This window comes from Anneissia japonica, unplaced genomic scaffold (assembly GCF_011630105.1).
Source record: "Anneissia japonica isolate Jap-2015-1 unplaced genomic scaffold, ASM1163010v1 scaffold288010_len917306_cov203, whole genome shotgun sequence".
NCBI classification, from domain to species: domain Eukaryota; kingdom Metazoa; phylum Echinodermata; class Crinoidea; order Comatulida; family Comatulidae; genus Anneissia; species Anneissia japonica.
In genome coordinates this window covers 735843-748817 of record NW_022715767.1, presented here as the reverse complement: position 1 = coordinate 748817, position 12975 = coordinate 735843, and the positions used below count along the sequence as shown (strand labels likewise).

General features: G+C 33.0%; 1 long non-coding RNA gene across 3 annotated transcripts; it reads left to right on the top strand.

Annotated features, from left to right (window-relative positions):
* Positions 1-4593: 4593 nt before the first annotated feature.
* On the top strand, positions 4594-12975 carry LOC117109352. Of its 3 annotated transcripts, none has more exons than XR_004445508.1 (2): positions 4594-6961; positions 10637-12975. It is a non-coding gene; the product is annotated as an uncharacterized LOC117109352 (long non-coding RNA). The 3 variants fall into 3 exon arrangements; XR_004445507.1 differs by having other exon boundaries at positions 4594-7002; XR_004445509.1 differs by lacking the exon at positions 4594-6961 and adding an exon at positions 8203-8397.

The window sequence follows — 12975 nt, the reverse complement described above, 5'->3', positions numbered from 1 at the left end:
AAGTAATTAGGCATAAATATTAGCATGACAAAATAAGGTGATTAATGGAATAACTAATTGTTTATGTGTGGTCAGATAGCAGATATAAATTGTTTGCCTACTAACAAATATAAATTCATTGGTCATTTGATATATTGGATTTAAACAAAATAGTTGATGAAAATATATAATGGTAATATATACGGCTATTAAAAGCATAGTAATTAAAATACAGTTATGTAATAAAAATATCATGATTGTGTCGTAAAAGTGACGGGTTTTGTAAAAGTACATATTGTAGATCATATAGTGATTAAAAAAGTCTTATATCTTGTATATTATACTTTTTTAATCACTATATGATCTACAATATATACTTTTACGACACAATCATAATATATATGTATAATTATATATATATATATATATATATATAATTATATATATATAATATAATATATATAAAATGATGACAGTATGGAAAATATAATAGTAGTATAATGTAGTAATAATGAAGCTTCTCTAAAGGGTTGAATCCTTGCTCAAGTTTTGTTTGGTATGAACCACTTCCCAGACAAAGACTTGAAAACAGCTTCATCTTCTCATTCTTAATTTTAGTCTTCATTCATTTTTTTTTTCATTCATTAATATTAAGGCAATCTTATTGGTAGAAACCCTACAATCCAAGTGTTATTACAGATAATTATTAATGTAATGTTTAAGTTCACCCAGAAATGAAGGCAGGGAGTGTAAAATATGTGAGTTTTCTAAATTGTGGTAATTTTTTAGGAACTGATGGATAACAGAAGAGTGGAGGCAATTGGTTTTAGCATTTACATAATCATATACTGTAGGGCTTAAAACATATCCTCTATTGCAAGAAACATCTGCTTATAAGAAAATTAGCTTCTATTTATTTCCTCCATGTAAAAATTTATAACCTACAGAGTGAAAAATAAAGAGATATTAGATCACTATATTTTGCGAGCTAATGCCCCTCACTTAAATCATCGAGCCCCAACTTCAAATTCGGCTCTCAGCCCCACCCCACCCTTCACCACTCCCATTTCCTCTTTCCTTCCCTCCTTCCCCTCCCCTTCCACTTCCCTTCCCTATATGCCTTCCCCTTTTATTACTCAAACCCTAGCTAATTCTAGGGTTTCCCAATGCATTTTCACTTGTAAAATGGTAACCAATGCCACGCTTGGTACTGATAGAAATACAGTCTCATTGATGACAGAAAGTCTTAGAGAATCCTTCTTTAAAGTCTTTGAGTTTGTAGGCATAAACAAATGGATTAATTGCCATGTTGGATATGACAATAAATATAGCAATTTTATTAGAAACATGATGAATAACGTCGAAACATTCACATATTGTGTAAACAACATACAACAAAATCAGTGGAGTAATACAGATGGTATAGACCAGTGTGTTAATGGACATAGTAATGATGAAATTTCGTTGAGCATCGTGTGCCTTGTCTTTCTGAAGGGTTTGTGATGGCGAAATGTTTTTCTCAACATCTGCTACACTGCTGTCATTAATACTTGCAGTACTAGGCTCACCATTTATTTGTTGTGGAATAGTTGATCCAGCTCGAAATTTAGTTTGCTTCTTGAGTGTGATATATATGTGATAGTAGCAGAATGTCATAGTGCAAATTGGAATTATCGCATTTGCCAGCAATAGAATTGTACCTGACAGCATCTGAAAGCCTTCGTTGATATAATAAAAGGTACATGTTCCAGGAACTGCAGGATCTTCTTCAAGTATGAACGCATACTGAAATGTTATTAGAAATGCAGCTACGAGTGGAATACATAATTGTGGTAAATTGCTTCGCATCTGGTTACCTCTTATCCAGTACTTTAACGGATGCACCACTGCGATGTACCTCTCAACAGAAATGAAGACTAGGTTTAGCGTTGAGGCTGACAATATTTTTTAACAATTTGGTTTTGTTTTCTGCCTGAGAAATGCCTGAATCATAAACTTTGAAGGCTAATTTCACAAATATTGTTCTTTAAACAGCTGTAGATTCAAACACTTGTAGCTTCATAAGGAGATGTCGGATTTAAATGATTATTTTACCCATTTTAACAGTGTACTAATACAGTAACCAGAAATTGATTTTTGCGACGAGTGACTGGTTTGGCTTGTCTTTGCACAAATGTATTATTGAAAAACTTTCACAAATCCACAGAAATACCACTTCCTAAAAACAGACAATTATTTAAAAAGTGAAATAAATATGTGGTTGAAATTGTCATAATATTATCCTAGTTAGATCAAAAAGGTTAACAAGGAACATGGAGCCAACATGTGATTAAAGCAGTGCACAATAAAAGCCAATAGTACTGCAAAAATTATTTGCTTTAAAATATTCTTGTTTATTTATTTATTTACTTATTGACACTTCACCTTTAGAACGGTGGCACACACAACTCTTGTGGTGCGGTCTAACAACAATAACAACTAAGATACAAAAGTAATAACCAATACAAAAACAAATCATATAAAGAAAAGCAAATTAAGCAGGAATGCAAAAAAAAAGGAAAGCCAGTAGCTTAACTCAAAAAGTTGTTAACTACTTGTGTTTAGAGCTACTGCAATCAAAATATGTAAAAAGTGTCCGCCATGATGACCAGACTTCAGATTTTCTCAAATAAATAGATACTGCAGGCCTATTTTTATGATTCCACGTTCTCAAAAGAGTATACAGACAAATAAGTGCCAAAAACAACATTTGCTGATCATGCATTAGCATTTGTAATAGCCACGATGTTTTCATAGGCCCTATTTGTAAATAAGCTTGTTTGCCAGGGTAAACACAATTTGGACAGTCTTCAGAAGTACTGTAATTCAAGCATGTAGAATACCGTAATAATTCTGTGATTTTACTTGAAGATGAGTATTGTATCCACTTTAGAATGTGGTTTATCAAATCCCTGGGCTGTTGCTGCTCCTTGTCGCCCTGACTAAATATTTCCTCTACGGTGTCATTTAATATGTTAATGTCTAACAACATTACATGAGTAAAATTGGCCAAGAATATCTCCAACCCATGAGGCATTTGGTATTAATATATACTCCAGAGTGGAATCTCCTGATTTGTCAAATAAATCAAATTAATGTTGGTAGGTGTAAAGGACAATCAATCATACAGTAATTTAGTATTGTCATGGTGTTGTATAACATTGTTTATGACTCTTATTTTGTCTTTCTTGAATTTCATGATGGCAACTTGAACTATCTCAAAGGTCATTATAATTCTTTTATTTAAATTAAATGTATTGTTAATCTAGGAGAATTTAGAATTTGAGCAGTATACCGATTTCACTGTAGAATAGATTGATTGATTTAAATGTTGTAATTTTTCTTAAGCTATCATCCATTCATCTATACATAAAAATGTAAATATCCAGGGTTGTAGCTGTAGAAAACTAAAGGTGGGTGGTAGGGGTGTGTGGTAGATTTTAAGGGAGGACAAGGGGTAACTAAAGGTGGGTGTAGGCTATGAAATTAGCTTTAGACTGGGTGGGAAACTTCAAGGCTGGGTGACTCCACCCACCATAACTACATCCCTGAATATCGTGGAATATCTGTTATATTGATGTTGTACTATAGTGCCTAATATTACAGTAAGTCCTATTTCACACTATGGAAAGTAGGTTAATGAAGTTGTTGAGATTGTTAGGTAGGTACATTTATTGCTGCGAAGCAGCCAATTCATATTCTTGACAGCAGTTTGACCTCTGAAATGTCATTGTCAAAAATCAATCGCCTGAGACAACTGAAAAGCGGAGTTCCTTCTTACTTTCTGCCGGGTAAAATCAATTACTTTAGGCAACGTTTGTAGACTAACCTACTCGTACCAACGTCGGCATGTCGCGACGCTGGAGTACTATTCAGCGTTTTTACTATATTTCTAGGTTTCCTATTTCTACGTTTAATCGGCTCATGTCTCAGCCACAATATTTTGAAGACAATATTATTTACGAACACAGTTAAACTTATTTACTAGCCTATTTCAACGTGCTAATTATTACATTTAGGCGACTCTTGTTGTAGACTGGCATAGTGTTTGCGGAAATAAATACCATTTTATACACATGCGCAGATCGATTCGCCAGCAGCGAGTCATCGCCAGCAGAGAGATGTCACTGCAGCAAAACACTATTGTACCAACATACACATCTAGATGTGTATAAGAGACAGCGTAAATGTTGACGCACGCATACGCGCATGTTAAGTTGCGCGAACGGAAAATTAGGATACATAACATTCAACCTTGACCTGAAGATTATGCTCACTTCCATATTATTAACTAGTATTAGTCAAATATCGGCTATCACCAAGTCAAAATGTTGTTGATGTGTTGAATGACAACAGTGGTTTCTGATAGCACCTCCCTCATCTAAGCTCAGCTCATGGTATTGTTGTTCATGGTCTATTACACCATACAATTGTTACTCACAAGAGCTTTGAAAATCGCATCACCACTGATCCCTGAGTGTGTTCATTAGTGAGAATAGTGTGTTAAATATTCATCAAGTAAGCAAAGTCTACAGGTGCTCTATGGTCTCCTTCATCAAAGCTTCCTAATGTGCTTACACCTACCATTAATAATAGGGTCTAACAAGATGTGAATTGTTCTTTTGAAATTTTCTAGGCCATGCCATGCCCTACTGCATCTGAATGGTTAGTTGTTGCGTCCCAATTCAAAGTTTCCTTCTGCTTACCACTTTAAGACAGACTGTCAGAAATCCGTCTTCAGTTTGTACGAAAACATTTTAAAATAATATGTATTTTTACATATATTTGTCCTAATCGTCCACTTGCTGTTGAATTGCAAAATGACAACTCAACAGATGGTTAGATTGTTTGCTCTCAAATTGAATGGAATTATTAAAGTTTATATAGTAGCTATATAATTGTCGGCCGACTCACTAAAGAATTATAACAGTCTATTGCACTCCAATAGCCTGTTTTTCATCTACCGGTAATTTGTGTATAATACACATGAGATATCAAGGATAATGATAATGTGTTTTTTCTAACTTGTATTGTGATCAGTCAGTGTTAAGTTACACATTTATTATTGATGTTTTTAATGAAAACATATTTTTTTAACTTGTGATGAGCCATGTGTTGAATAATACATTTGTTAGTAATGTTTTTATTTTATCATAGTTTTCCCATCATCAGTGGTGGCCCCGGGGGGCCTCACTCTTAAATATTCTATACGGGGAGATGCCGCATTTAGGGGGTATATTTTCGAGGACTTGGTAGCACAAGTTTGAGAATGAAATCGGTAGTTAAAGTCCCTGTACCCTTTTGGTATGGCCACGAGATCACGACCAGACGGAACACCTTTTGCCATCGGGAACCAGTAAATATTGCGTCCTCTTTGGCACTATTAAGTTGCCTTTTTCCTGTCGTCTTTTAGAGCACAGTATGATTTTGGCTAATGGTAGTTCAAGTCCATAAGAATTTTCAGTAAAATAGGTAGCGCAAGTGTCCATGACTTGTAAATACATATGAGATGAAATTTCAACATTACTGTAAATGGAAAAGGAGTTCTAAGTCTTTTAATTTATCTTCACTTCATATTTTGGTATATTTGATTATTGTTATTTTTCTAAATGCTTTCACTACTTAAAATTTTATTTGGAAATTTTCCAAGGAGAAACTGATACAAATTTTTGTATTATATATTTAAAAAATTCAAGAATTCTACTCTGAAAGGTTTTACAAAGAGAAAAGTATTTACTGGTAATTATGTAGGAGTATCTTAGCTCAGATGTTTTAAGAACTGGGACTTACTGTCATTATTCATGTGACCGTAAGTTTTGGCTGCGTCATTGGTAGATTCTTACAACTGACATACTTCACCGCCCTTTGAGCTACAGAAGAGGATCTTAAGGAGTTCACAATTGTGAATAAACAAAGCTGTCATGGATCCTAAGATAAAAGGCTTTTAAATTAGTTTTAAAATCGTAGAATCACAGCAGGATCTGGTAAGAAAATCAGAGAATAGATAAACTAAATTCCTTAGCAAATTTAACTAGTCTAAAGTTCTAAAATGGCAACTTGTACAATGATGAAAGGGACAACCAAAAAAAAAAAAACTCAAAAGACCTTGTAAATCAAGGTGTCCGAAGTAAGAAAACACACACAAAGGCAAAAATTCCAAGACCAATAAGTGAATAAATAAAAAAAAGTGAATAAATTATTTTTTTTTAAATAATAATATTAATAAATAATAATAATATTAATAAATCTCCTATAGTCACAATATAGAACATAGGGAATGTAGGGAAAAAGTACAGTATGACTACCCACTTTTTGTATTCTTTTATCAAATGTTTTGACCATTAATGTGCTGTTTTGAGTAAGAAACATTAATCTGATGAAATTTTGTAAAATTTAATACACAAAATATAAACTGATAGCTACAATGAAGATATCTTGTGCGAGACTAAACAAAATTCCCCAGCTTTCTGATTTTGCAGATATGTAGCATAATTTGTTGACCACTATTTCTACTTTCAATGTGATCATTCCTCATTTAGAAGCTCTTGCTGAAACACTGTAATTTAAATAGAATTTAAAATTGATCTATTTTGTTTCTGGTGATATTGCAGGGACCTCAACTGTATAAACAGAATTTACTCCATGGAGTTGTTATTTAGACTCCCTGGACTAACTAGTCAATATATTATGTTTATTTGCAGTGAACTATTTGTAGCACTTGAAAAGGAATATTTTGAGTGAGGCTTTATCATATTATCGTAAAGCTTCTTGTTATCATATTGTTCCCTACAGGCCAGTCGGACTATAAATGGAGTTGAAGAAGGACCCAGCACATCAATATTAGCGTCTGTCGTATGATCGTATTTACGCCTGCCTGCACACTTACCTTGATAATGAAAACTTTTGCATGCTTGCATTGATGTTCTTTGAAGCACGATAGACGGTACTTTGGCACGCTTCAGACATTCTCCTAATAAATATAAAGTAAACAACTCTTTCAGATTACAACTGAACTATTTTAGAATTACCTTTATAGTTGACAACAACTAGAAAGCTTTGAGTTTCACTACTTTATTTATATTTTTGCCAGTTAGGATGCTTGCCTTTCAATCCTGTGACCTTGGGTTGAGACCAGAAAGAAGTTCAAATAATTATCTTTCTTGCCATTGATATTACAACATCAGAATTAATACCTTGATTATTTTTATTGCAATATAAACTCTCTTCGTGATTATGCTTTATTTTCTTGTCTTTGAAACATTATATGTATATGTAGATTGTTATATTTATTTTTTGGGAATTAACATGTTCTTCATTTATTATGAAAATGTACAATATAATACACATTTGATACCAGAAGAATAGAAATACTGCCAAAACTACAAGGTCATTCCTACTCTATTGCAATGTAAGAGAACAGCTCCACAGTTTACAATACCAAACAATGTACAATTCAAATGGATTCCATTTAGTGGTAGGCCTTATATGATGTTCAAATTAGAGGTATATCAATGCTACAGTACACTATTAGCTCAATAGATATCAAAGAGTTCATGTGAATTATTAATAATAACAAGAAATTTTCCGAAATAAAGGACAGGTAATACCCACCTGTTTTTCATATATTGTAAAGGTAATCGTGCGAATGACAAATTCAACAGATCTCAATATGATTGGTTATGTTGTGTACATTATATCAATCCATTTATTTTCAAAATAATTTTCAGCTGAGTTGCAGTGAATAGGGAGGATAAAGGAAGATTATCGATTGCTGGTACGTTTAAAGTCGCAATCACATTTATCTCATAGTTGGTAAACACAGCATTGAAAAAGCAAACTGATAGTACCATTTCAAGGTAATGTGCTTTAACAATGGTGGGGTTGAAGTGGGTGTGGAACACTTCTCAGACAATTTGGACCTCTTTCTGTTGACCTTGGACCTCCTGTCGGGGACTTTGGAATCCTCATTATGGGAATCTCTGGTACCACCTCTGGTCTATAGAAAATGTAAAAATCCTGAGCTCTCCGTTTTTTTATTGGCTATAATAATAATAATAATAATAATTTACATTTAAATACAGTATGACCCTTATTGCACAGTGTTACGTGGTGGCACGTCAGGCCGCCCATAGTTCTAAGGTCACATACTGTACCTCGTACATTGAGCGTACGTTGTTGTGCAATAAAGGTTATGGCTGAACCATGAGTTTGTGTGTAGCCAGGCTGTAATGTTTACACGTGTGTGTCTCAATCTCGATACTCACGATGCATGGTGGCAACGAGCCATTTACAGTAGTACATACATTTTACACACAGTGCTTATGCACTTCATGCCATACAGTCTAAAGTAGTTGGCAGATTGCACAGGAAACATAGCAGGTAAACATTTATTATTCATTTTCTTGGTATATCACAAAAGAAAATTCGAACAATAACATTTAAATAATAATTATTGTTATAATTATTAATAATATTATTATTATTATGCAGCACATCACCTTAGATCTAAACACATTCACTGACCATCAGAAAATAGTTTAAATGCTATCAGCTTCTGAGTGAGTCACTACAATCAGTGCAGCATCTGAATGCAAGACAACTGTGTGCGATATTGCTTGATGAGTGATGAACGTATGTAGTATGCCGTCATGCCTGGCTCACCTATGACTGAATAAAGCTACAAATGTTTATGTAAAATTATTGCTAGATGAGTAACTGATGAAGTTTGTTGTATCAGCAGATTGAAGTGGAGGGGGAATGCACAGTGCATAACCAACACTGGTGTATCAGTTGTGTATTATCTAGGAATCTTGAAATGGGGGGAGGGGGCTGATGTGGGGCATGAAGGCGAAATGGAGTAGACTTGATGAATAGGTGAGGAAATGTTAGTTCACAAAACAAGGTGATTTAATGTGATTTTAACTACTTGAGTTTGATTTTCTGTGCTTTAAACATTTTAAATGGGGGTGAGGACAACTGGGGCACAAGTATTTTTAGGGGGGAGTGCATCCCCTAAATACGCTACTGCTAACAGAAAAAAGTATCCACCCTCACAAAAATAAGTATCTAAATAGAGTAAGAAATGATTCTTGTTTTGAATTCAGGATAAACATGAAATATGTAATACAAACAAGTTGCTAGTTCAATGATGTCAATATTTTCCATGCTTCTTTAATTATTCAAATCAGGTGATGATAAACCTCAAGGCATTTTCTTTATCACATTGAAATATTGTGGACTAACTTAATCTCTTTAAGATTTCAAGATCTTAATGAGTCGTGCTAATTAGTTCTATTCTTCATCAATTTCCATAATTAGCCAGTAATTAGTGTACCATCTGAGAACACAATCATCATGAAGAAGATTCTGTAGCCATGCACATGCTGTCAGGATCCTGTCTGCCTCAATAGTGTAAATTGATTGCTTTCGTGGTGTAATTCTTCTGAATATGTAGTATGTGATGAAGTAAATTGTTTAAATTGATGGCATGTATAACTCATCCTTATGAGTGTTCCTAATCCTGCTCTTTTTACTATTGTTAAGCAAGGTACAGATGCCCAAGGCATGAGTTTATTTATTCTAAGGATTGCTTCAGGAACAGAAGATCACAAATACTTTTGTCTATGGTGTCATTTCACCTTAATAAAACCCAAAATTGTGTGGCTTCAAGCTGTTTTGTCACCTTCAGATCAATTGTTTCATTTTGGTTTAAGTTGAAATCTTAGGCATGGTGGCTCTATATATTTCATTATATGCATATAATTAAAAAAGAAGACAAAACTTATACCACTTAATTTTTTTTTTCAAATTGTGCAGAGAGTATAATACCGAAATGTGTTCAGAAAACAATAAAATAGGAAATAAGTGCAATGTCATCGAGCCATACACAGTGGGGAAGAAAAAAAAAACTCCAAACCTATAGATTTTGTGATTGTTTGTGAAGAATAAGCAAGCCTCAAGGACATCTGAAGTGTCATTAATTATCTGAGTTTTGAATATAAAGTGAGGGATTTGATTCCTTTAGAGAGCAGTAACAATAATGGTCTATTTGATACCACCATTTCTGTTAACAATATTGGATTATTTCAAGATTTGCAAATGAAAGAAACATATCATTAAATTGTCATATAGCATTGAACCAGCATTCTCCTTTCTCCTGAAGTGCCCTCATCAAACTTCAATATCATAAACTTTGCAGCTCTAGGAAAATTGTTCTCTAGCTTTCAAAAGTACCGTATTCATCTATTAATTTCCCTCACTTTCTAAACTTTGCTCTTCACCACTTCAAGAATACCATCTGTCTATTAATCTTCAAAACTTAAGATAAGTACCTTCATAATTTGCTGCACTGTAATAATCATGGAGGTATTATAGTAGCTGTAATGCAGAACATTTCTCAAGAACCAACAAAATAACGTCACACTAATATAGTCAATAAGCTATTTTTCATCATTTTTTAAAGACAATCGAATAGTATGAATGTCCAGAACCACAAGCTATTCGTTTTTTTGTTAGTTTATATTTATATTAAACGTAATCAGTGCATTTGTTTATCCTGAGATCACTCATCAAAGTCAAACAGCACTTACATAAGTTTTTTCCTCTTGTTTTTTTACAGTGATGACATTTGCAATTAGCAGTTAGCAGTTGAATGACGACCACGCAGAGTGATGAAGCAATTCTGGAATATATTATGTAATGAAATACATATGCTGAAGTTTGCTTTAAGAATGCAGTGGCCTAAGTCTATTACAGAAAGCTTGCCATTTCTCTCAACATTTCTTGTTAGAGACTTAAATTCATGTCTTAATTAATTATTGGTATGTATGTTGTTATGATTGTGCAATACTTACTATACATTATGCAAATATTTTTGCTAGATCTCTGTCGTTTTCAGTGTTCATCAAGATAAAATTCAACTTAAAATCTGTAATTTACTATATTTTTGGACCAATATATTCTATCTGCTCTTGCCTACTAATGGCTAAAAACATAGAACCTATAAGATCAGCTTCATTACTTAGAACAACCCTATGGAATCGCATCCTTAGCAATCTCACTCAAGTAGATATGTGAAATTAAATCCATAACTGAAGTACATTAAGAAGTCCCATATCCTGTATGTATACTTAACATTGTGTGCACATACCAATACCAATGTTATCAATACCAGAATTAAGTTTTTACAATCTTCCGTGTATGTAAATGTTTCAATGGACATATTTTTTGTTTTAATGAAAATTCCAAAGAAGTGAAATTGATTCCATAACTGAAAACTTCAATTATTTAAACTCAAAACTTTCACAGGGAATTAATAGTATAGTAATTGTTATTTTATATTAAGATGTCGTAGGTAATTTTTTCTTATTTCATTTACAGTTTTCCAAACGGCTTATAATTTATTCTTAGTTGGGAAAACCGTTGGGTAGGGGCATGCATTTATCATTAAGTATCAGTGGTCGTTTCAGACCTAGCAATATGTCATTGATCCAGAGTAGCCCGGACTGAAATTATTTAGTGCCAAAATCAGTAAAAACTTCAAGAACTTGTTTCATTTCATTTTCATATACTTTTTTCTAATAGAATCCCTGTAGAACTTAAAAGCAAAGTAAACTCACAGGAATATATTGCTGTACATGATATAGCATATAAGCTGACCATATCTCTATTTCTTCATTCCGTACCATGGACATGCATCTTTTGGATAGCATATTTGTTTCTTCGGTATATTATCTAATTTGACTGAAATGGGTCAAAACACAAGCTGGTACATTATACAATAAGATCTCTTCTATTTCAGTATCATAAATGACCATTTTGTTCCAGTTTCATTATATAGACCAAAGGTTGGTATATCTCAACTAACTAATAATAAATTCAAGTGTAAGTTTTTTAAATTAATGTGTATATAAATATAGGCTACATCAATAAAAAAAAAATTATACTGTAGTTTATTATGTTTATATCATATATGTCTTATTGAGAAGATATATTTGTGAAAAAGTAATAATATCTCTCTTCTCAGAGCCTCGCTTTTCTGTTACGGTAAATATCACAACTGTCATCATGTTATGATATTTATATACAAGTATGAAAAATTGAGTTTGTGATCAAGTTCCCAGGCTTCCTGATTGCGTAGTTATATGCAGGTCAACCGATCTCTGCACGCTCACGTGCGCTCTCAGGTAATATTTTTAGATGAATTTGAGTTAGGCCTCGAGTTGAGGTCTGTTGTCGTTTCTCATCGCTAATTGATGAGTTGCTGCAGGGCAAGTGCCTCATTTAGATCTTACTACTTGTAGGTTTTATCAATTACGATATGATCCTGTTATTGAAACTGTGGCACTCATCTGGGACGTACCAAGTCATTCAAATTTAATAGGCAGGTATTTGCATACCTAGTTGTATATTATATGTATATTAGATTGATTATGTTGTTTATTCAATGGTATCTTATGCAAGTTGTTCTAGTTGTAACCTTCAAAAAAATAACAATACAAAGCAGTGACTTATATTATTTAAGTATTAAATTTAGTATGTAATTATATTAAGACAATATTTAATTGTGCAACTGTTTCTAACCAATAAAGTGAAACCAGACTATACTGCCTCTTAATTCTATGATTAAATGTTAATTATGTATACATTATGATGAATTCAGTAGACTTGGTATGTTAATTCAGCAGGTCCATTTTAATTATAATGAAGCGTGCACTCAATAAATTTAGGATATACATTGTTTCTATCAGGAGTTTACAGTTTGGAAGACTTTCATTGATGTGTTTATATTGTAATCAAAACAAATTACTTATCATGATTACCAGTGAGCAAGTACTAGTACTTAACTGTTAAAGAGTTATTTTTAACAAGTAGTACAAGTACTGTAGTAGTATTGAAATGGTTACACCCAAATAGGATTTCTGTTTTTTGGACAATAAATTAATCTTGAATCTTGAA